The sequence below is a fragment of the Pteropus alecto genome, unplaced genomic scaffold (genome assembly GCF_000325575.1).
Source record: "Pteropus alecto unplaced genomic scaffold, ASM32557v1 scaffold45, whole genome shotgun sequence".
Classification (NCBI taxonomy): Eukaryota; Metazoa; Chordata; class Mammalia; order Chiroptera; family Pteropodidae; genus Pteropus; species Pteropus alecto.
Genome location: NW_006442491.1, coordinates 12,723,168 through 12,745,514, shown reverse-complemented (window position 1 = coordinate 12,745,514; position 22,347 = coordinate 12,723,168). Strand labels below are relative to the sequence as shown.

The window sequence follows — 22,347 nt, the reverse complement described above, 5'->3', positions numbered from 1 at the left end:
GGAAAGATCCCAGGACAGAAGGGCAAAGTAGTGGTGGGAGCAGGTCAGGAATGGAGAAGAAGCCAAATAAAGGTTTCATTCCAGGGGAAGTCCCAGCCTCAGCATGATCCCATGGGGTGCTTTGGAGCATAAGTGCACTTCAGAATATATCCTACATTGAGGCAAGGGAGCTTTCCTTTTACACTCCTGCACCAGTCTGTTACTGGCTATGGGCCGTCCTTGTGGGTTGTAACTTCCCAAGCACTCTAGCTCTCCATACTGATAGGGCAGCTTCAATGACCCATTGAAAACCCCCAAAGAAGGCTGTGTGTGCGAGCGGTTTGGAACAAAGCATGTAGAGTCTGGGGGTGGGTACACAGAACCTACAAAAGAAATGGAGGTTACAGATCTAGGTAGGCAACAGCAATGTCCGCTGCACCCTCTCAGAGTTTATACGGACCAGGTAAACAGATCTCTTGTTAAATTGGGGCCTTCTGGTGGCAATGGGAAGGTTTCCACTTAGGCGAAAGTCACTCATCATTTTTCTGAGCAGGTAGTAAAGAAATATCAACCAACAGAAACAAATCTGTCTGTGGAGATCAAACACCCAAGAAATCTGTGTCAAGCTTCATTCTCCCCAGTTAATCTCCTGTTGGACATGATTCGAATGTGGTTATAGGTATTTGATTAGAGCACTAGTGGTGAAGGAGGGAGGTGTTCAAGAATCAGCTTTACTAAATCCCTTGTAAAAGGAATCATCTGGTGATTAATTTTCGGGTCATATAGGACTATTTCTCCTAAAAGAATTGTTAAACTGAGAGATTTACTTCTCAGAGGGTACAGTTTTTTTGCTTCAACAAGAGCTTTTAGGAATAAACAAATTAGGGGAAAAAAGCAAAAAAGTTTTAGGAAATTTTCAGAATCCAGAAGGAATTTTGAAATTCCTTTTTAGGAAATGCCATACTAAAAGATTCAAGGATATTTGTCAATGTCAAAATGAAATATTCTGGCTGCATAAATCTTCAATTCTAGTCTTTTAGTTGAGGAAATGGAATAATGGAAAAATTTGAGGGTTTGATTTAAACTGGAAGTAGTTATTAGAAATAGCAAATTTTCAAAAAGTTGTTCATAGTTATTGACATACTAAAGAAGGTACTTATATTTGTGAAAAAATAAAGTACTGTAAGATATAATTATTTCTAATGTTTCTCATTTTGGGATCTCATGAGAAATTAGAAATTACTGATAAGAAATTTTGAATATTTTGGAGGTAAGCTAATAAAACACTTTACCTTGAATTTACGGCTTCCCATCCTTATTACATTCTTGTCTGGGTTAAGGAATTGTCCATCATTGGAAGCAGTTGGAAAGAAAACTTTGCCTGTAGCTGCATGAGGACTGGAACCAGAATCACACATAGGTAACGGTGGCAGAGTTTCAAAATTAATTATTAAGACTACTGAAATGATGTGGCATCCTCTAACCTATTTTAACTGACAGAAAGTATCATTTTAAGTCACATATAATCTGAAATCTGAGCCTCTGTTGAAACCATGTCTTCATGTATGTCAGTTTAAAGCAGCAAAGATGAAACAGCCTTTCTGTGTACATAACTCCATTGAGTCCCATAACCAGGAGACCTTAAACTTCAATTTGTTTTTTTGTTTTTTGTTTTTGATTATTGACAGAATGCAATCTGTGCCATCTCTCTGATGTGCCTGTTTGAGTATATTAACTATGCCTCCCTAATTATTCATGCTTCTAGTGTTACCCATTTGAAATTTATTACTATAAGGACAGTGGATTAGAAGCCTGAGGAATTGAGGCTTAAATCTTTGCCAGAGATTTACTGTCATTGTTTTAGGTGCAAAGTATTAAGGCAGGGCCAAGCCACTTCAGTTTTTGGCTTAATACATTTAATGTAAAATTATCTGAGAATGAGTACATTTTTTTTTCTGACACAGCTGGAAAATCCCACACAGGGAGTTGTTGCAAACTGGAATTTAAGCTTAAGCCTACCAATCCATATCTGATGGGCATCACCTCATATCTATGAAAATCTGACGCTGAGATGTGCAGTGACGGCTTAGAGAATGTTTTCAAGGTGTATGTCAAAGGCCGTCTTAATCCTTTAGTGTTCCCCGTTTAATACTTTGCAATTTTTCATTAGGCGATTAAAGAGAAAATCGTGTGCTAATCATGTAGCATAGATCGCCACTCTAAGTACCTCATCTTCTATGTTACAATATCTTATTTATTTTACTTTGTTGTTTGATCTGTTGGCTTTTGTGAACTTATACTTTAAATCATTTGCATCTGTAAGGTAGTTAATAATTACTCTTCATCATATCTTTTGCTATCTTTAAATGGCTTTTTTAGTCTTTTTTTTTAAATCCCATAATATACAGTCTAATTAAAGCAGGACAAACTACCAATAATGCATTTTTTACAGAAGTTTCATTTTAAACCTTTTTCAAACTATCTTTAATTTTCCTTTCTGTTTGTCAGTCAATAAATATTTATCGTGCCCAACAGTATACCAGGGACATTGCTAGCTGGCAGTGGGACAAGAGAGCTGATGCAACTCACCTTACTTTGAGGCCATTGGTCCACAAATATTTACTTGAGCCCTAACGATATGCCAGGGACTTTGCTAGCTGCTGGAGATTCAGAGCTGGAAAGACACAAGACACAGTTCCCTCTATTTACAGAATTTATAGAAGAGCCAGAAACAAGAACAATGTAGTAGACATCAGGTATGTACTCTGATGAAGGCTTAGGCCAAGTACAGTGAAATCCTCGGGCAGGGAGGCTACATATCTGCCCAGAAGAGTAGGTAAGGTAACCTTGGAGCATTGAGAGGAGTTGGGCAGGTGGATAAAAGCATGGAGAGCCATTCAAGGCAGGGGAAACAGCATAGCCAAAAGCATAAAGGCCTACAAGAGCTCCCAGAATCTACCAGTGCCTCTGCGTTGTTGAATAGTGAAATGTAAGGCAAAGAGTAGCTGCAGCTGAAAGGCATGGTTAGATAGAGGTCAGATCATAAAGAGCTGTATATGCCCTTCAAAGTAGTTCATATCTGACCTGCCTGCCAGTTGCTAGGAGTCATCTGTTATGGTTAAGGGAGCAAGAAAGAGGATTTTCCACCAACACAGGCTACATACTTATAAGTGAGACCCAAACCCAAATCTTCTTTCCCCCGAATTTTCAGAGTTATAGTAGATTTTATGGTTATAAAATTTGAGATTATTTTTTTTTCTGTGCTATAGTAAAGATGATTGGAATTGAGTGAATGAAAGATATTTATTGCCCTAGACTTAGGGATCTAGGTATGAGTATTTTCTCGTTGGTGGGTCAACATTGACAACTGCCCTTAGCAAGCTTCTTAAAAAGGCAGGAAGCTCTAAAGGGCATGAATGATGTTAATTAAGGGCTCAACCAGGGTTCCAGGTATTCAAGACCAGAAGGGTAGGTAGTAAGAAAATATGAGTGATGAGAGAGCAAGATTAGAGTGCTATATCCATTATTGCCTGGAAAGAAAAGAATGGAACTCTGAGGGGGATCTGGGGATCTTCAGATACAGCTGCCTAAATAAGCATGAAGATACTGTCCTTGACCAGGCTGATTCCCAAGAGGCATTTCTAGGCATTGGGCAGCTGCTGATCTCAGTGTCCAATGGGAGTGCTGCTCTTCCTGTTTGTAATGAACTATTATTCAGGTCTCTCAGATAGTGTTAAACTGCTGGCTTCACTTGGGAAAACTATATCTAAGTTTTGGTGACTCCTGTTTTGGAGCTAACAACAAGAAAATCTTATATGGCACCCTCTTTCTATTAAGATTGCAGAGCATTGGGATGGAGGGAAAAAGGATAAAAAGCAGATTCTATAAATTGGTGATGGCTAATTCTGATCCAGTGATATCATATAACATTAGAATAAATGTGAGCTTCATTTTGGAGAAATTTCGATTTTATTAAATAGCTGTTTCATGAATAAGCAATATAGGTGGACCATCTTGTTCCTAAGATTGCTTTTAATAATACCTCATTAGCCCATGAAGGCAAACCGAATCCTCATTTGATTAAACTTCCCACTGTTCTTCATTTACCTCTGCAGTATAGAGCAGTGAGTGTAGAGCTTCACTGGCCAGTCCACTTAATATTTGATAAAGAAATGCATGTAGGGAAGAACTTTTATCTATACCATGTCTTCCTCTCAAGGCTAAGATTAGTATTGATTTGATAGGTTTGGAATAAAACAGAATCTATGGTAAGTAGCATTATAGTTTGTTTTGCCTTGCTTATGTTTAGGTGGTTGCATGTCCAGGTTTATCTGGGACAGTCCCGTTTAAGTGACTTTATATGTGTGAATCTGTTTATGGATTCTCTTCTGATCAACTGATTTACCCTTATACCTATGTCAAACGGCCCTAATTATCCCCAGGTGGCTGTAATTCACCATCAAGTTTGCACATCACCAGTTTAGAAAAAGCATGATTAAATGCTGAATGCGTTACTGATCTAAATGAAATTAGAATTTTACTCCCAAAGAAGGAGGGATGGGTATTGAGTTGATGGACAAGTGTGTCTATGTATATTTTTAAGTCATATATTAAGCAATACTTTTTTATAAATAGTGCTCCTACTCATTTCATGGAAACATTTTTTCTCCAAAAAAATCTTCACATGAATTTTGGGCATATTGCCTTTATTACTCCTGGAGCATCTTTTAGAGTCATCTAATAGAGTTTTCCCAGAACAAATCTTATCTGTTTCTACATATATTGTTTGAGATGCTGCAAGTTTAGAAACCTTGTATGATATAACCTTTGGAAATTTTAAACCATGTCATAAATTTAATTTGCATGAATGAGGATAATTTCTTTTTTTAAAAATCCTGCATATATTAGAGGTGATTTGTGAAACCACTTATTGTATTGATTTTTAAAGTGGTCTTGAGAAGACACCTCTGAATTATATACAATATTTACTATTATGAGGTTATGTCCACCTAGAAGTAATTCCTAAATCTGTGTTAATTTTTTTTTACTTTTTCTTCTTTCTCGCTAAACCCCTAAAAGCATCCAAACTAGAATTAATTGAGATAATTTGCGGCAAGATATCTTCCCCAAACATTATTTTGTTGTTCAAAACAAAGTAATCAAGAAAACATTGGTAACATTAAAGTCTTTGTTAGACTTTGACTATAAATCAGACCCCTCTTTTCTGAGGGATACTTAACAAGAAAAAAAGTCTCCATTTATATACAAGCTTATATAATTGTTTCCTGTCTACAGATCTTTGGTTTTGTAACTTCTTTTGATTGTGGTTCAAAGTAGTAAATTTTAAACAATTTGAAAATTGTAGTCTAACATTGTTGATTTATTTTATGTGGCTAACAGGAACTTCTTGGTTCAAATGATGTGTATCTTTTACAGAAGATCCCTGCATATCACACATTCAAAACTAACTAAATTACCAAGATGGGGAAAATGGTGTGTTGTATCTTACTTGCTGAAGGTTCACTTTATCTTGAATAATAAAATTATAGATCTACCTAGAACTGAACTTAATTGCACAATATTGTGTTGCCTTTGCCAATTAACCCAATGGAGGTTTGAGGCAATATGTATAAAAAATGCTTTGTAATCACAAAAGCACTGGGCAGTTCTTAATTGTTGTCATTGCTATATTGGAAAAGCTACCTGTGGCAACTCAGATTGGAGAAAAAGTCTTAACTGTGAGCAAAGAACAGCTCAACCCTTAGGCAAGTACTTTATCATCAAAACATTTTTCCAATGACTGTGATTCATAGCAGATGAAAACTTACTTCTAAGCCATTTTTTTTTTCAAACTAGAGGTCTTGACCTGTGAGTAGGTTGTGAAATCAGTTTATTAGTTGAGACTAGCATTTAAACAAATGAACAATAGAATAGAATGGAACAGAATATCCTGGAAAATACTAAATAATAAGGATAAATATTAATTTGAGAAGATTTCCAGGTATACACACACATACACACATACACACACATTTACACAAACACTAGATGGAAATATAAAATGTTCTTATTATGAATCACTACTCAAAAATAAAACAAGACAAATTCAACAACAATGAATGCCATTGCCCTGATCCTTGTTTAAAAATTTTAAGAACATTATCATTGTCCTAACACTTAGTAATCAGTATATTAAATTTAAATTGTGATAAAAAATGTTAAGGACTCTATACATCATATACTTATTATTCATGAATCTAGGCAGAGCCTAAAGGTTTTTCTATTAATATTCTTCTCATAAAACATTGAGTTATTAAAGACAGCCAGATATCCAGTTCAATTCAACATATTTATTGAAAATTAGGAATGTATAATATATCAAGGAATATAAATTAAGATTATATAATTACACTTTATGTTAAATGACAATGTAGTTTCTTCTGTAGGATATAGATATTTCATAAAAAGTTGATTTTTAAAAGGCTGATACAGATTTTAAAGCTTTATTTGAATTATTTTTACATGTATTTCCCATAACAGAGATTGTATCAGTTGGCTATTGCTGCATAACAAACCATCCCAAATGGGGTGACTTAGGCAGGAACCATTTATTTAGTGCTGATTTTGTGGATCAGTAATTTAAGGTGGGCTCTCCTGGATTGTTCTCCTGGTATTGGTTGACTTCCTTGTGTGTATGGACAACCAGAGTCTGCTAAGCTGCTCTGGTTCTAAGGGTCGGTTGTCTTTGTTCAGGATAGCTCTCTCCTATCCAAGTCATCTCATCCTCAACAGACTAGCCTGTTCAGAGGGAAGAAAAGGGACTCTGAGTGACAGAGAAAGAGGGAGGGAGGAAAGGAGGGGGAAAGCGGGGATAGGGGCAGAGAGAAAGAGAAAGAGAAAGAGAAAGAGAGAGAATGGCATTTTGAGACCTAAATTGGAATTGTCACAGTATCACATCTGTATTATGCTGGCTAAAGCAAGTCATGGTTCAGCCAGATTTAAGGAGTGGAGAAATAGACTTTACCTTATGATTGGAGAAATAGATTTACCCTCACGATAGCAGAAAGGGAGGAAAGGAGGGGGAAAGCGGGGATAGGGGCAGAGAGAAAGAGAAAGAGAAAGAGAAAGAGAAAGAGAGAGAATGGCATTTTGAGACCTAAATTGGAATTGTCACAGTATCACATCTGTATTATGCTGGCTAAAGCAAGTCATGGTTCAGCCAGATTTAAGGAGTGGAGAAATAGACTTTACCTTATGATTGGAGAAATAGACTTTACCTCACGATAGCAGAAATAGACTTTACCTCATGATAGGAGAAATGGCGAAGTGGCCACAGGGCAAAGGACAAAGATATAAGGAAGCCATTAATTGGGACCTTCAATGCAATCAACCTGACAGTTGCTCTTTTCTTCCTTATACTTTTCTTTGAAGCAATATAAAGGAATCCATCAGAAAAATATCCATAAAGACCCTATTTCTTGCTTCTGTCTGAGCTACTAGTAAAAAGATTAATGTGGAGATTAACCTAATCCATGCATTAATAAGTAGAACATTTACTTAAACTGGTCAATTTTTCTCTCAGTTCGATTGTAATAAATATTATGCTTTTAAAACTCTAATATTGGTAACAGAAGGATTGTGTTTGCTCTGAGAATACTATGAAGCATGACTTACTGAGTAAATGCTTCCCTAAAAGGGTGTGGTTAAACAGACATGTAATTCAAACCAGATTTTGTATATTGAGCCTAAAATTTAAAGAGATCTTATTACATTTATTTTCTTTCCATATATGTCTCTAAAAGTCCTAGTTTTTAGATGAAGCATTCCCCAAAGTGACCTTCACCTGTAGAATATAATTGCTATATTTAGCCCAAAACTTGGGCCAGAAAGACTAACATGTCATTTAAAACTTGCAGATAAAATGAATATAATCTGCTGAGAATAGTTTCATCAACTAAGTCTAGAAATAACCAGGTACTCGAGTGATTTTTACATAATCATTTGTTTCATTTTGACCAAATTAGAAAGAAAATGTAAAAGGATAGTGCTAAATCTCCTCATATGGTAATACTTACATAAGGAAAAATTGAGAAAAACATGCATTTGTGTATACTTATCTTGACAGCGAATGTTGTAGTCTAATATAAATAGCAAGATAATATTACGAAGTAGTTAAGATGACTGACTCCAAAGACAGATTATTTGGGTCTGAATTTAAATTCCATCATGTGTTACCTGTGCATCCCACATTACTTAACCTTTTTACACCTCCCAGTAGCAGGGGGATGATAATGGTACATACTTTATAAGTTGTTGCAAGGATTTAATAAGACAGTATGTGTGGAATATACAGGACAGTGACCATGCATGGTAAACACCCATAAATGTTAACTCTCATTATCAATGCTTATGGTTGGTTCTTATTTCACTGGTTCATTCCAGACTGGTTTGAATTCATCTGTTGTGCACCTGTGCCAAGGGCCTGCGAGATGGAGAGACAAACAACATTGTCCCCCAAGTAGCTGGAAGGGTTGGACGATTGCGTCCCACCACACATACAGATGCACACATGGTGATGTCACCCGTAAAGGGGATATCAGGCTTGAAGGTCATTCAGAATGTTCATAACTTTCATCTTAAAAAAAAAAAAATCATGTATACAGTTTCCTGAACTAAGGTACATGCTTTTAGCTGTTAACTAAAGTGTATTGAATTATCCGAATTTACTCAAGTTTATACTGTCTCTACATTATGCATACAAATTACATTATGAAACATTATACTATTAAATATATTAAATTGTTATAAAGAAACTTCCCAATATTAAGTAAGGCATGCTTTTTATGTAGAATATATTATACCTTAGAAAAGTGGTACATTCTTCACTCCTGCAGTATTTAAGCATTTTAATCTATATTGGGTGGTTTCTAAGTGTCCTCTGAAAATGATCCCTTCATGCTAACCTTAATATTGACTGAACTCTGCCACAAAGTAAAGGAAATGGTTTTAATTCTCTTCATAGATCCGTGGACCCCATGAAAAACATTGATTGATGCTGGAGCTTGCCTGGAAAACAGGCTGTGTCAACAACAAAATCTTTACTACTGACTTGGTTCCATTCCTTTTCCTGCCATGAATTTATATTTGCTTTGGAAGTGTTAGGAAAAAGTGTGGTATATGAATTTCATTGGCTCATTGAAGAAATGAGTCTTGACTTCAACCTTTTCCTGCCAAGTGCTAGGTCTTGCATTAGTCCCAGAAATATAGAGTCTGCAAAAGCTTCCCATAACTGCATATCTATAGAGAAATCAGAAAGTTGGGGTTAGTTTGGCTTTTATCTGATCCTCGGTCATTAGAACAGGTCCAACACATGCAATGTCTGAACAACTTTCTTGTAAAAGTCAGTGGGACCAATGGAAACAGGTATTTAATGGGGATTAACTTTTAGGAGGGCTACGTTAAATATTTTTTCAAGAAATACTCTACCAATCTGATCTGCATGGATAGGGATCAATTAATTATGAAGAATTTATCATTGATTAAAATTAATTTTTCGAGGAGAAAATATTTTGAAATTTCTCTTGGAATTCAATATTCCAATGCTTGCAAGTTAAAAATGGGTAGAAATTTTTAAAGTTATCAATAAATATATTAATTATGTTTTTGGCTTATGTAACAATAGGTCTGTTGCTAAGCCGGGCATAATGTTTCAGAATTTAGGTATAATTTGCATAGAGTAAAATTTGCCCTTGTAAATCTATAGTTCTGTAAATTTTATCAAATGTATACAGTCTTGTAACGATTACCACAATCTAGATACTGAAGAGTTCTATCCCCTAAATTCCCATGTACCCTTTTGTAATCAACTCTTTCTCCCAAGTCCCTGGCAACCACTGATTTGTTTTCCTTCCCTAAAATTTTGCCTTATCCAAAATCTCATATAAATGGAATCATATAAATAATTAGTAGCCTTTTTAGTCTGGCTACTTTCATATAGCATAATATATTTGAGATTGATTCATTGGTATCGTTGCATTTGTCAGTAGTTCATTCTTTTTTATTACTGAGTAATAGTTCATTGTGTGGATAAACAGTTTGTTTCGTCATTCCCCAGTTGAGAGACATATTTCTAGTTTTTGGTTATTACCAGTATAGTCACTTCATTATTATTTTACTTTTTTTGGAAAATAAGATGAGGAAAGAAGTACATTGTGTGTGTGGGAGTCAGGGTAGGGAAGTCTTAGTCCAAAGGTGTTACTAGAACAAGTATCTGCTGTCCATTGGTGTAATCAGGCACATCAATAGTTCTCAAACTATGTTCCCAACAATCAACACTGCTCTGTTTTTGTTTAAATCTAAGATTTGCCAGTCAATTTTTCACAGTTAGGTTAATTTATATTGCTTTTTCCGAATCTTAAGTTTTTGTCTAATAAACTGTTTTAAGTACTTTGGCATTTTACAGAGCATGAAATGGTACCTAGTTTGGCACAAAATCATTACATTGATTTTTCTGAAGTTGAATCTAATAATTTTAGGATGTACCACATAATCATTTAACTTCAAGATGCTCCATTGCTCAAAAACAGTATGTCATGTAGAAAATTATTCTAAATTAATCTATTAAGATGTTAAAATAAGACTCCTCTTGTGCCAGTTTTGGCCAAGGCATGAAGGCAATGACTGCTACATTTCTTTATGAAGATCACCAAGCACAGCTGAGAGGCTTGGAGAGTAAAGCTGAATGGAGGACTTTTGGGGAGAGCTGATAATGTTCTCTGATTCCCATCATTAGGGGGTCTCCCTATATTGTTTCTAAGGGGCCACCAGGAGGGGTGAGTACAGCCTAGCAGAGAAAAGCTAAGATTTTCTATGCTTAGTGATGAAAGGGAATAAAAAATGAGTTACAGGAAAATGCATTGTGCCCATCTCAAGAGCTGCAGACAAAAGGGCTCTGGTCCAGAGAGTGGGGTTAGCAGGTGCTCTTAGTGCTCTGTCTACCTCTTCTTTACTTGAGAGAGTGCATTACTTCTCAAACTGCCATGGTTATTGGATGCTAGCAACTCACAGCTGCCTCCATTATCCAGAAGACTCTAGATAATGACAGGAGCCCCCCTGCTCAGTGATGCCTGGTAGTTTATGCCTCCCGCCAATCTGGAGGCTGTCCATGGCCAGTGACTGAAAATTGCAGAGGTTTAAAAGCTCAGCCCTCTCACATCAAGGCCTAAGACCATCAGTGTCGAAATGCACACTCCTGATTCTCCATAGGATCAGGTGGAGACTGAAGTTCCACCGAAACAAAATCTTTGCCATCCTTCTTCTGTCTCATCCTGCTTCTCTCAGTCCCTTGGAAGTTTCTTCCAAGAGCTCTTCCTCAAAAATCATTTGACTCCCTGCCTCAGGCTTTGCATCTGGGGCATCTGATCTAAGATAGGGGTCTCTGAAGAATCCACAAAAATATGAGAGAGAAAGGGAAAATGAGACAGAGACAGAGATGGAGAGTGCATTTTAAACAACTGCCACGCTTACAGATGTGTAATTTCAGTTTACTACTACAGCAATCAGGCGAGATCTTTCCTGCCTCCCTTTAGCTCTTCACTGAGTTTCTCTAAGTTCCAGAAACCATGATAACAAGACAGGAAAGAGATATCTAATTAAGCTATTTAGGGAAAGCGAACTTAAGTCAGCCTTACCCATTTTCTCCTTCTGGGAGTCTAGCATTGTCATTGGCCTTGAGCCTTATGAAGAGAAGCCCTAACATAAAACCAACATGACTTTTCCATGAATTACTGAGTGGAGGAACTGAGAGAGTGTAACTAGAAAATTCATGGAGCCTGCTTGAGTTTTTATCTAGGACCCTGAGAATAACCAACCTGCCCAATCCATTTAAAGAGATAGTGGGGAAAAGGGTTTGATGATTATATTTCATGAATCTTGCCTATTTGGTTACTTGTTACCATTGAATAATTGAAAGGAAAAAAATATACTAAAATGCTGGATCCTGACAAATGAAAACAGAAAATTTGCCCATTCTTATGCATAGGGTATGAATATTCTAATTCGTATTGAGATTACTTCTCCGTGAGATAGAATATCAAACACACAAGTCTCTAGGTTGGTCATCTTGGCAGCCCCACAGACATCTCTTGATAGGAAACATGTTTGCCCCTCAACTTTATTGAGGTATAATTGATGAATATAGTTGTATATATCTAAAGTATCCACCATGATGATTTGATTTACATATACCTTGTGGAATGAGTACCGAAATCAAGATTATTAACACATCTATCACCTCATGTTGTGAATTCTGTGTGTGTGTATGTGTTTTGTGTGGCGAGAATGCATACGATCTACTCTAAGAACGTGCAAGTATGCAATGCTCAGTTATTAACTATAGTGACTGACAGGGCACTGTTAGTTGTTTTCTTCTTGAAAGCAGCTGTATCTTTTTTCTTCCTTTCTTTTACACAAGAAATACCAAGATACCTAGAGCGAAGGAAGAATGGAGAGTGTATAATCCATGAAGTCCTTGTTTTGTGAAAATTCCAATGAGGAGAGAGAAACAGGAAGACACAGCTTAGAGCATGGGACTAAGCAGAAAAGAATCATGTTTAGAATTGCCTTTGGTCATTGGAAAACTCTCAACATGACTGACCTTTTTAAATGCCTAAATGCCATTTCATTTTTTGAATTTCTAATGTTTCCCCAAATTTGTGGTCCTAATGCAGTATAGAAGTAATAGAGTTATTGTTTTAAATTGACTTTCTGGGTGACCTTGAGAAAGTTACTCTTTCTAAGCTTCAATTCCCTCATCATTAAATGGGACAAATTAGTTAATGTCTATAACACCTGAAAATGTGTCTGACACATAGTAAATATTCAATAACTCTTAATCATTAGCTTAGACCAAATACTGGAGTAGTTAATTGAGACATCAAAATTACTTCATTAATCAGGAAACTGAGTATCATATCACCAACAAAATTTTCAGTTGGTCTAATATTTCAAATTGTGGTATTAAATAATCCTTGGTTTCAAGTGCTGAGGTTATTTCCTCAAATATGACAACATCAGTTTACTCAATTCTGTTCAGTAGAAATTTGAATATCTATGCTATGAAACACGGAAGTTGAGAATTCAATTGTCTGTCTGTCTGTCTGTCTATCTATCTATCTATCTATCTATCTATCATCTATCAGTCATCAATCATCTATCTAAAATAGGCAACTATATGTTTTTTTTCCTTATGTTTGATTAGGAATCTTTATTAATGTGAAATAGAAGGTCAAATATTTATTGGCGTCAAAAGGTGTTTTCATCTTAGCAAGGGGCTATGAAGTTTCATTGTAAAGATGCATTCTTTGGTGCTTTCTTCCTACTGCTTTTGGGAAATGTAGCAATTATGCCAAGTCTCCAACATGTATGGTTGGAGATGCATTTTGAGATGGGGGCAATGAATTATTTACAAGGAAGTCTTGAGAGATGGACTCAGATTCTCCAGCTCTTATCTCAGAGAGGAAATTCCTCATAAGTCTAGGACCTGGCCATGTTGAGAATAACTTGTCATTGGTCTGGCATTGTACATAATTCTAAATGTTTAAGAGCATAGGCTTTGGTGACAGGAGTCCTTGGGTTCAATTCTAGCTATATCAATTTCACTGGTCATTAGCTGTGTGATTTTGGACAGTCAATATTCTCATCCATGAAATGGGAATAGCAGTTCTGAAGATTAAATGAGCAAATGCATATAAAACTCTTGGTCCTGAATCTGGTACATGGTAAAACTAGGGTAGTTACTGTTGAGATTTTCTGATGTAGAATCATTTCATTTTGCCACAGAATGACAAAGTACCATTTAACACATGCCAAAGGGTGGGGGAGCTATTTGATATCCAAGTAATGATATCACTGATAATGTCTAAGTTGAAGTCATTACACATTTTTAGCTAGAAGGGAACTTTGATGGAATGTAGAAGCCAGAACTTTCACAAACATTTTCATTCCTTCACTTAGCTTTCAAAAATGTTTTTAGAGCACCTATTAGTATGGGTAGCTAGGAATATCATAAGTTTATATCTTATCGTTGTCTTATACTTAACCTTGCTTTTGATTCTGCTCTGTATGCACTTCAGTCATTTCTAAAATGGAGAACTGTGGAGCATAAATACATTTCTGTATTTCCAATCATGTTTGCTAAGTCATCATATTATTTAAAAAATAAATCACAATCTTTTTACTAGCAACAGTTACTTAACATTAAGAGCATATGCCAAGACAGTAAATATGATGTTTACTGATTTTTGAACCATTGTTTTACTATTTTTTTTTCTCACAATCACCATTAGGAAATCATACAAGTGTCATGGTAGAAATAAATCATTGGAGTAAGGTGGAGAATTACTTTTTTATTGTAAAAATAACCATATTGAGCTGAATATTTATGTAGAGTCTAGGTAAGATTGTCTAAATTCTTGAGTCCCTTATTTTATTTATCAAATGCTTTGTTAATGTGCCTCCAGTTTCTTCTCAGTTAGCCAGTGCCAATGGTGATGCTTTTTGTGTTAGCAACTTTGAATTATGTTATCAGTTGACTATTGCCATAATAATGTGTAACTAGCCACCCCAAAACTTCATGGCTTAAAACAATGACCACTTATTGTTTCCCGCAATATGGTTGTAGTGGTTCTGCTGATCTGAACATGTGTCACCCAACAGGGCTCATTCATGTGTTTACAGTAGCTGTGGGCTAGATAGGTGATGTCAGTGAACTGGCTGGGCTCTCAGATGCCTGGGGTCTTATCTGAGAGGACTGGGTTCTGCTCCACATAGTAAGCTATCCTCCAGCAGGCTAGTTCTGGATTTTTCTCAGGCTAGCCCAGTCGTATTCTCAACCAAATAGCAGCAAGAAGAAGTAGGAATGCTCGGGCTTGGCTCAGTTGCTGGTCCTGAGAACTTCGGAAGATCATTTAACTTAAGTCTTAATATCCTCATATGTAAAATGGAAATTATACTTCCTATTGTGAGAGATTATATTGAGAATTAAGTTAAATGCAATAATGTAGGTCAACGGGCTTTATTCAGAGAACACAGAAATGTTTTTACTTGTAGGATGCCAGTAAAACAGAGTAGTGGCATAAATTGATTTTCTATTTTCTATTTTTTTTAAAGTGGATTTTATTGCTTACTATTTCTATTATTTAGTCAAAATTGAAAGATAAGTTTTGTATCACTATCTAGGGAACATGAAGACAGATTTTTGGCTTTTATCACATTATCTTAGTAAGATAAAGGAATGTTCACTTCATTTTAACATTATATTTTGACTTCCTTTTCTACATGCTAATTTAGGCAAAATAAAGTTTCAAACTTAGTAAGTTTTGAAGAATAAATAATGATTCAAATATTCTTTCTTTGTGAAATATAGATAATTTTCTAAAAAAGAAACTCAGCTAATTTTATTTAATGCTATTGAATCATAGCAATTCTTGGATATCATAATTGGCAAATTGTAGATTCAAGTCAAAAATGACACTTTGGTGGGGGGAGGGTACCATAGTAAGGTAAAATTTACCTGTATTTTGGGCTAGTCCAGGTTTAAATTTAAAATAATGGTCTTTAGGGTTGTGGCCAGAATGGTTACTAAACAATCTCCACCAAAACAATCATTTCTTCTTAATGAAAATCATATGCTACTGGGGATTTTACAAAGCACTGACAACCAGATTCACACACTTATGCTCAGAAAGCCAGTGTGCACAAACAATCCTCTCTTGCAGTCACTCTTGTCATTACATTGCATTGACTTTCTTCACTTTTTATTTTTCCATCCCTCTACTTACTGAAATTTCCTTCCTTAAAGAATTTTGTGTGTGTGTGTGTGTGTGTGTGTGTGTGTGTGTGTGTGTGTTAAAAATATTTTGTTCAAGAATTTGAAAAATTCAAGGGAAGGGGAAAATGTGACCATGCTTAGATTCCAATGAAGCTTGTCACTGATTATGATGTAATGGTGGGTGTGTAATAAATGGAAATGAAAATCTTCAGGTTTGTTGATACTGACCAATGTTTGGAGAACTTTGAACACAGATGTTCACATATTTTCCTGCACCTTCATTTAATGAAAAAAAATGTCTTTAGATAGATTGCTTGATTAATCTGGGGAAAAAAAATAGGGTGGAATTTTACAAGGAAAATCTAGTGATGAGAATTTTTAAAATGAGATCCCTGAATTCTTGTTTCCTTGACATTTGCCCTCTGGTGTGACTAATCTTGAGGTTTGTGATTAAAATCCAGTTTTTGCTCTCCTACTTTTTGAAAGTGAAAACTGGTAGAAGATTCTTGTTTAGTTCTTTCAATAATATTTGGAATAGGTGATCTGTCTTTTGATTAAATGCCTCAGTCATATAGCAGCATTTAAAAATTATAAAGCTGCTATTATATAAATGACCTCAATCCCATCTTATACCCCTTCTGCTGATATAGCAAAACAAACCTACACAAATATGGAAGAAATGATCCACAGCAGATACCAACCCCCGTGCCACACAGTAGAATGCATTGTATCTAAACTCAAGATTTGAATACCGAACATTCTTTAACCAGGGCCATGTGTTAATTGCCATACCATTGTGTTTTATTTGCTATTTAAAAAAAAAAATTATAAGTTTCTCTGAAAATGGTAGGCATTATTCCTTTTGAAGCTTTTGGTTTTCCCTTGAAGAAATGTGAGGTGGGGATGATTACACTCTAGCTTCTTCTCATTTTTCTTGCTGGGGTTTAATCTAGTCTCACCTTTTTTTGGTTGTCATTGATTTTATAAGATTTACATTTAAAGCATTCAATGGTAGGTTATATGATTGAAATTTCTGGCAATTTGAATACTCTGTCTGAGCTTTCATGAAGCTTTTGTCTACCCCTCCCCAGTGTAATCACAGAAGCCCATTGTTTCATTTTTACCTTTGATAGAATTAAAAGTCCATGTTCTAAAATTAATGAAAACCTTAAAATCAGATTAAATTCATCTTAATGAAAACAATTTATATTACTTTAAATTTATGGTTATTCTTTGTTCCCTACATTGTTATTATTTTCTGCCTCTTTTTTGCTCTAATGTAGAGAATTTTCTGCCTAAGATCATTCAAGAAGTATAACATATAATAGCTGGTGCATAAAAGAGTTTGCCTCAGAAATTGTTTGATTAATAGAGAAAAGAGGCAAGGCAGAGGGTCTTGTATTCAAGGATAAAGTTGTCCTTAACAGTGTAAAATTAGGATTACTTTATAAATTATATAAATGTCTTACCATTTTGCTGTAAAAAAAATGTGTAAAATTAGAGCTTGAACATCTTGGAATCAAACAAGACGGAAATAAAATGAATATTTATGTAGGTGTATGGGCTTAAGCATCCTACAACCCAATTATATAACAGGGACAAAATAAGGTAACCCTGGTATAACATCTTGTAAAAGCAGAAGTTATATAATTAGACTGCATTTATCAAGTGGCACATTCCACCTACATGGCTCTGAAGAAAGAGGAAGGAGGTGGGCAGGGAAAGATTTCTAAGGAATAGTGACTAAAGAACAGTATGATATGTACATTGGTATCATCCTTCCTAACTTTTTTTTAGTATCATGCATAATATCACTCAGGTGCCTAATGACCTACAATTTTATTCTTTAAAGACCTTGATCAAGCCAGCCAGGCTTTAGGGCAAAAATGAGAGCTCATTGATCTGGGAAACAGTCAGTGCTTCCCCTTTGAGAGCCAAGTCCAAGGAAAGGTCAAGCACCACTAACTAAGAACATGTGATTTGGGTAGATTGTTTTCAGTATTGTTAAGTAGAGTTATTAGGTGTATAGAGAGCATGTCTTTTGTGCCTTGAGATATGTAAGTCAGAAGATTGGGTTAATGTAATATTATCATTGTTATAGATAATGCAATATCTTTTGTTAGTTCAACAGTGTTATGGAAGGTACAAAGGAGAAAAAGAAAAAGAAAGATGATAATAGGGGCTTATTATGGTAATCAATGGTTATGTTAGGGCAGTCAATACAGCAGAATCATTCCAACCATCATGTATAAGTTGTTTCTATTTCTGTGCTGTTAAATCTGAAAAAAACAGTATTTCCCGATGAAGTGTATTTTTCTGACTGTCCTTGAGTATACCCAATTGGATAATTAAACTCTGATCCAATTTCTAAGATTGTTTTCTACTATTTTCTCCTATGTTGGAGTTTGTTGACAGTGATGAACCAGCTAGGGATATGTCCTCATACCAGTTCTACCAGACACCAGAAGATTAGTGCCTTTTGCTTGTTTAGAATTTGGGGTGATAACTTTTAGTTAAAGAAATAAAAAATATTAAAGATCCTGCTAAATCAAGTGTAATTGCTGAAACTGCCAACATTGTAATCAATGCATTGCTACTCTTCTTCCATTTGCATTTGTGTTACCTCTGAATGCCAAACATCTGATGAAGGGAAGATGCAGGTGTGACTTCCCTGTTTTCAGTGGAATTATTCACTCAGTGATAGAATTTTGAAACTCAGAGGAGAACAAATAAGAGTTAAGCAGTGAAGATAAACATGTAACAACAATTCCTGAAACATAGGCTGTTCCCATTTAAAGAGGTAGCAATAAATGGAAAACAAAGATTGTCAAACAGATGAGCAAAATTGCCTCAAATTTCACCCTTTTGAAATTACCACTATTAATGTTGGATGAATTAAATTTTAGCAAGAGGGGTTGGCAAATAACTAAATCCAAAGACATTTGGCAGCTAATCCAATCATTTTATAGTATTTCTCTCTCATTTTATGACTTGGCTTTTTATTTCATTAATATTAACCAACAACTACTGACTTTTGGCTCTGATGGACTTCATTCTAAATGTTTCAGTAATTGAAATTGGCAAGAGTGAATTGCTTTTTAAACTCATTTCTGTAAGACAGAGACTATATTTTACACATATGCCATTTGACAACAGTAATTTGCTTCTAAATTTTTACGGTGGAAAATAAGTCACCAATTTGGTGGTAACCTTTGCAGGTTAAATCAGTGAAATGCTACCACTTTGCTGCTTCAAAGCATCCATCCTGAGAATGTGTATAAGCAGGCAACCTCTTGATTGGCTGAACTGAGGCGAAGAACTGCCTCCTGTTGTACTCCCGTAGATATGGATTTTTCGAAACTTCTTCAAAATATTGGATTTTAGAGTAGTAACAATTTGCCTTTATTTTAAGAATTTGATTCCTAGTGTACTTTAGAGGTGTTACTTTTTTTACATGGGTTCTCTTTTAAAAATAGAGTAGAAAATAAATTGTTCCTAATATGGGATGGTATAAATACTATGGGCACTGGCATGTGACATCTCTGAGTTCTGATCTCACTTCTTCTGGCTAAGGTGTAGTTGGGTAAAGCTGTTTCCTGATCTATAATGTTCAGATAACAATAGTTCATAGAGGTGACAACATAGAAGATACAAATACAATCTCCATATATAAACACTGTTGAAAGCAATAGAAAGGGAAATACAGGAGAAAAATCATCATATGGATATTAGTAGTAGTAGATGTGATAAGTGAAGACAGGAGAAACTGATTGGGCTTTCAGTATAAGGGCTTATTTTAAATGAAATATTACCAGTATTAGCAGCTTTCCATATTTGCTTTCAGTCCTTTGTTTAAGGCATCACATTGTTTTTGTTAATAGACACACTTATATGTATGTATGTATGTGTGTATGTTTGTATACCAGATAATAAAATAGAACAAAAATGAAGGTTTAAAAAAAATCACCTGAAATCCTACCACTCAGAAATAGCTATCATTAACTTGGGTTAATGTCATCACAAATATGCTTCAAAGTATTTATGCAAATATAAATGTAGATGGAAGGATTAAGAAATATCTTTATAGAAGTAGGATTATTCTGTAGATACTATTTTAAAATTTCCATTTTGTATTCATTGTCTCTCTATGAAGTGTAAGAACATTCACCACCTAGAATGTTTTTCCCTGTCCACCTGCCTCTATATCTCCACTTCGGTTACTTGTGTTAGTAGTTTTACATTGTGCATGCTCGAAACATTCAAATTGTCCTATAACCATGATTTCCATATTTGATTAATATTAGCACTGTATTTCAATGAAATCAACATTCTCCATCTATTTACCATGGCTTTGCATTCCTAAAATATCTTGCTTCCTTTCTAAATTGTCTGTTTCATCATCAGAGTCTATTTAAAAATATTCTTAGGAAGAGGTCATAGGTATGTGTGTTTCATAAGGTGTTCCATGTTTGCCAATATCACTCTTTTGCCTTAAAAATGAATAATACTTTATTTAGCTCAATGTAATATTCTTAGGTCACATTTCTAGCCATTTCTTCCTGGTCTTCAAGCACAACATGTTGCCATATAGAAGTCTCAGGAGAACCTGTTTTTTCCCCTGTGATGGGTTATTTGCTTTTTATGCCTGGATGTTTTAAAAATTCTTTTCTTTATTATCCTCTAGACTAAGATATTTTGCATAGTTGCTTCGCCTTTTTGTTCCTCTTGCTTGAATAGCCTTTTTCAAACATTCTCTTTTTCTCAGTAAAGTATTGGTGACTTCCTGACTTTCTCCCTTTAGCTGAGAACAGAGTGTTTCCCCTTCTTAGGCTCTGGTGTGAGAGCTGAGCATTTTGAATTCTTTCTGTTTCTCTTTAGAAGGGAGAATGGAGTGTATAAAGGTGCCATGTACATTCGTTTTTAGAATACTAGTGTCTATTTTCTCTTCTGACATTTTGTTAAATGTTCTGTACTAGGTTTACGGGGTTTATATCAATGTGTGTGTGTGTGTGTGTGTGTGTGTGTGTGTGTGTGTGTGTGTGTGTGTGTGTAAGGGCAGGGGTTGCCTCCCATTCCCATGGAGAGATATCCTCAGACTTTATTTAGCTTTCTCAATTTATTCTAAAACACTGAATGGATTTATCCCTTCAAAGAAAATTACTGTCTCCCATTTTCTTTACTCGGAGGCATTTCTGCTATTTCTCAGACAAAAGAAACTATAAGGGCACCTATTCGACTTGTTTCTCTCTCAGTATGTGGTTATAGATGAGAATGTTCAGTAAGTTTGGACTCAACCATTGGTTTGAGGTGGTATTAGTGTTTGGAGTCGAACAGTGACTCCCAGCAACTCTGCCCCAGAAATTCTGTTATTTTCTTAGCTGTCAGAATTATTGCAATGGGTCAAACTTCATTCCTCATTTGTTTGTTTTTGTTTTATTTTGTGTTTAACTGTTTTTGCTTGTTTTTAAGCGTATTCTGTGGAGCAGTTTTCATACTCTATCTTCACGTGAAAATTAGTACAGGATTTTTGACCTAAGCCTTGATAGTTGATCTTTGGCCCTTGAAGATGGTGTTGCTGTCCCTGTGGGGAAGCTCTTAAGAGGAGGTGAACCTCTTGTATGAGTCATGAGCTTATGAGGAGGATATTTAACTGACCATGCCGGCTTTTAATTTTTCCTCTTCATTCTTGCCAGTGTGTAGGGTCCCATATTTTTCGAAGTTTTCTTTTGTTTGTTGTTGTTGTACCATTTAAAAACTGAGTAAGGAAGAAGATTCACACCTCACTGACTTTCTTGTTATTGAGAAATTCTTATTTTTTTAAATGTATTTTTCCTTGTTCTAAGGAGATTTATAAAACTAAAGAGGGGAAAATTCAGATAAGACACACTATCAAGATTGTTTTAAAACCTCATTATCTTTAATGTTTGGAAAGCAAAACTATAAACAGAAAAACAATAGCTAAAATAAAATATGCTTAAAATTTGAAGATTTTTTTCTGCAAGAATTTTTTTCTGCAAAATGATTTTCTGCAAGAATTCTTACTGATTTGAAAGGTAGAATTAACATCAGATTAACATTTCCAGATGAAGGGCTAGCTTTCTGTGTTTTAGTTTCAAATGCTATTAATTGAATAATATTGAGAATTTTTTTCTGAGCATATTCTGTTCACATATGCGAATAATAATATATAATTAGATTTTCCTGCTGTATTGAAGTTTGTATGTAAAGCGTTGTTTGAGAAACCTGCCTCATATTGCACTGTGAGGATTAGATGAGCACATATGTAGAAATCACTTGATGTATTGTCTGCAGTGGCAATCTCTACTGTTGTTATATGATCCAGTGGGAATTTCTTCATTTGGTGTTGTTCTTATTGAACATTCTCTTCGAGGCCACTTATGCCTTAAATGAGATTTTACATAATACATAAGTATAAACTATTAGTTTTCCATTTGAACTTTTGTCTAGAATATGTTGATTTTATTGTTTAAAACATTATGTAAGTGAAGTTGATGAACCTCGATGGGGCAAGGCTCCAA

General features: G+C 35.2%; 1 protein-coding gene across 1 annotated transcript in view; it reads left to right on the top strand.

Moving 5' to 3' along the window:
- The window catches only part of PLCB1 (phospholipase C beta 1), a 618,667-nt gene that overhangs the window by 99,842 nt on the left and 496,478 nt on the right, over positions 1-22,347 (top strand). The gene's annotated exons all lie outside the window — the stretch shown is intronic.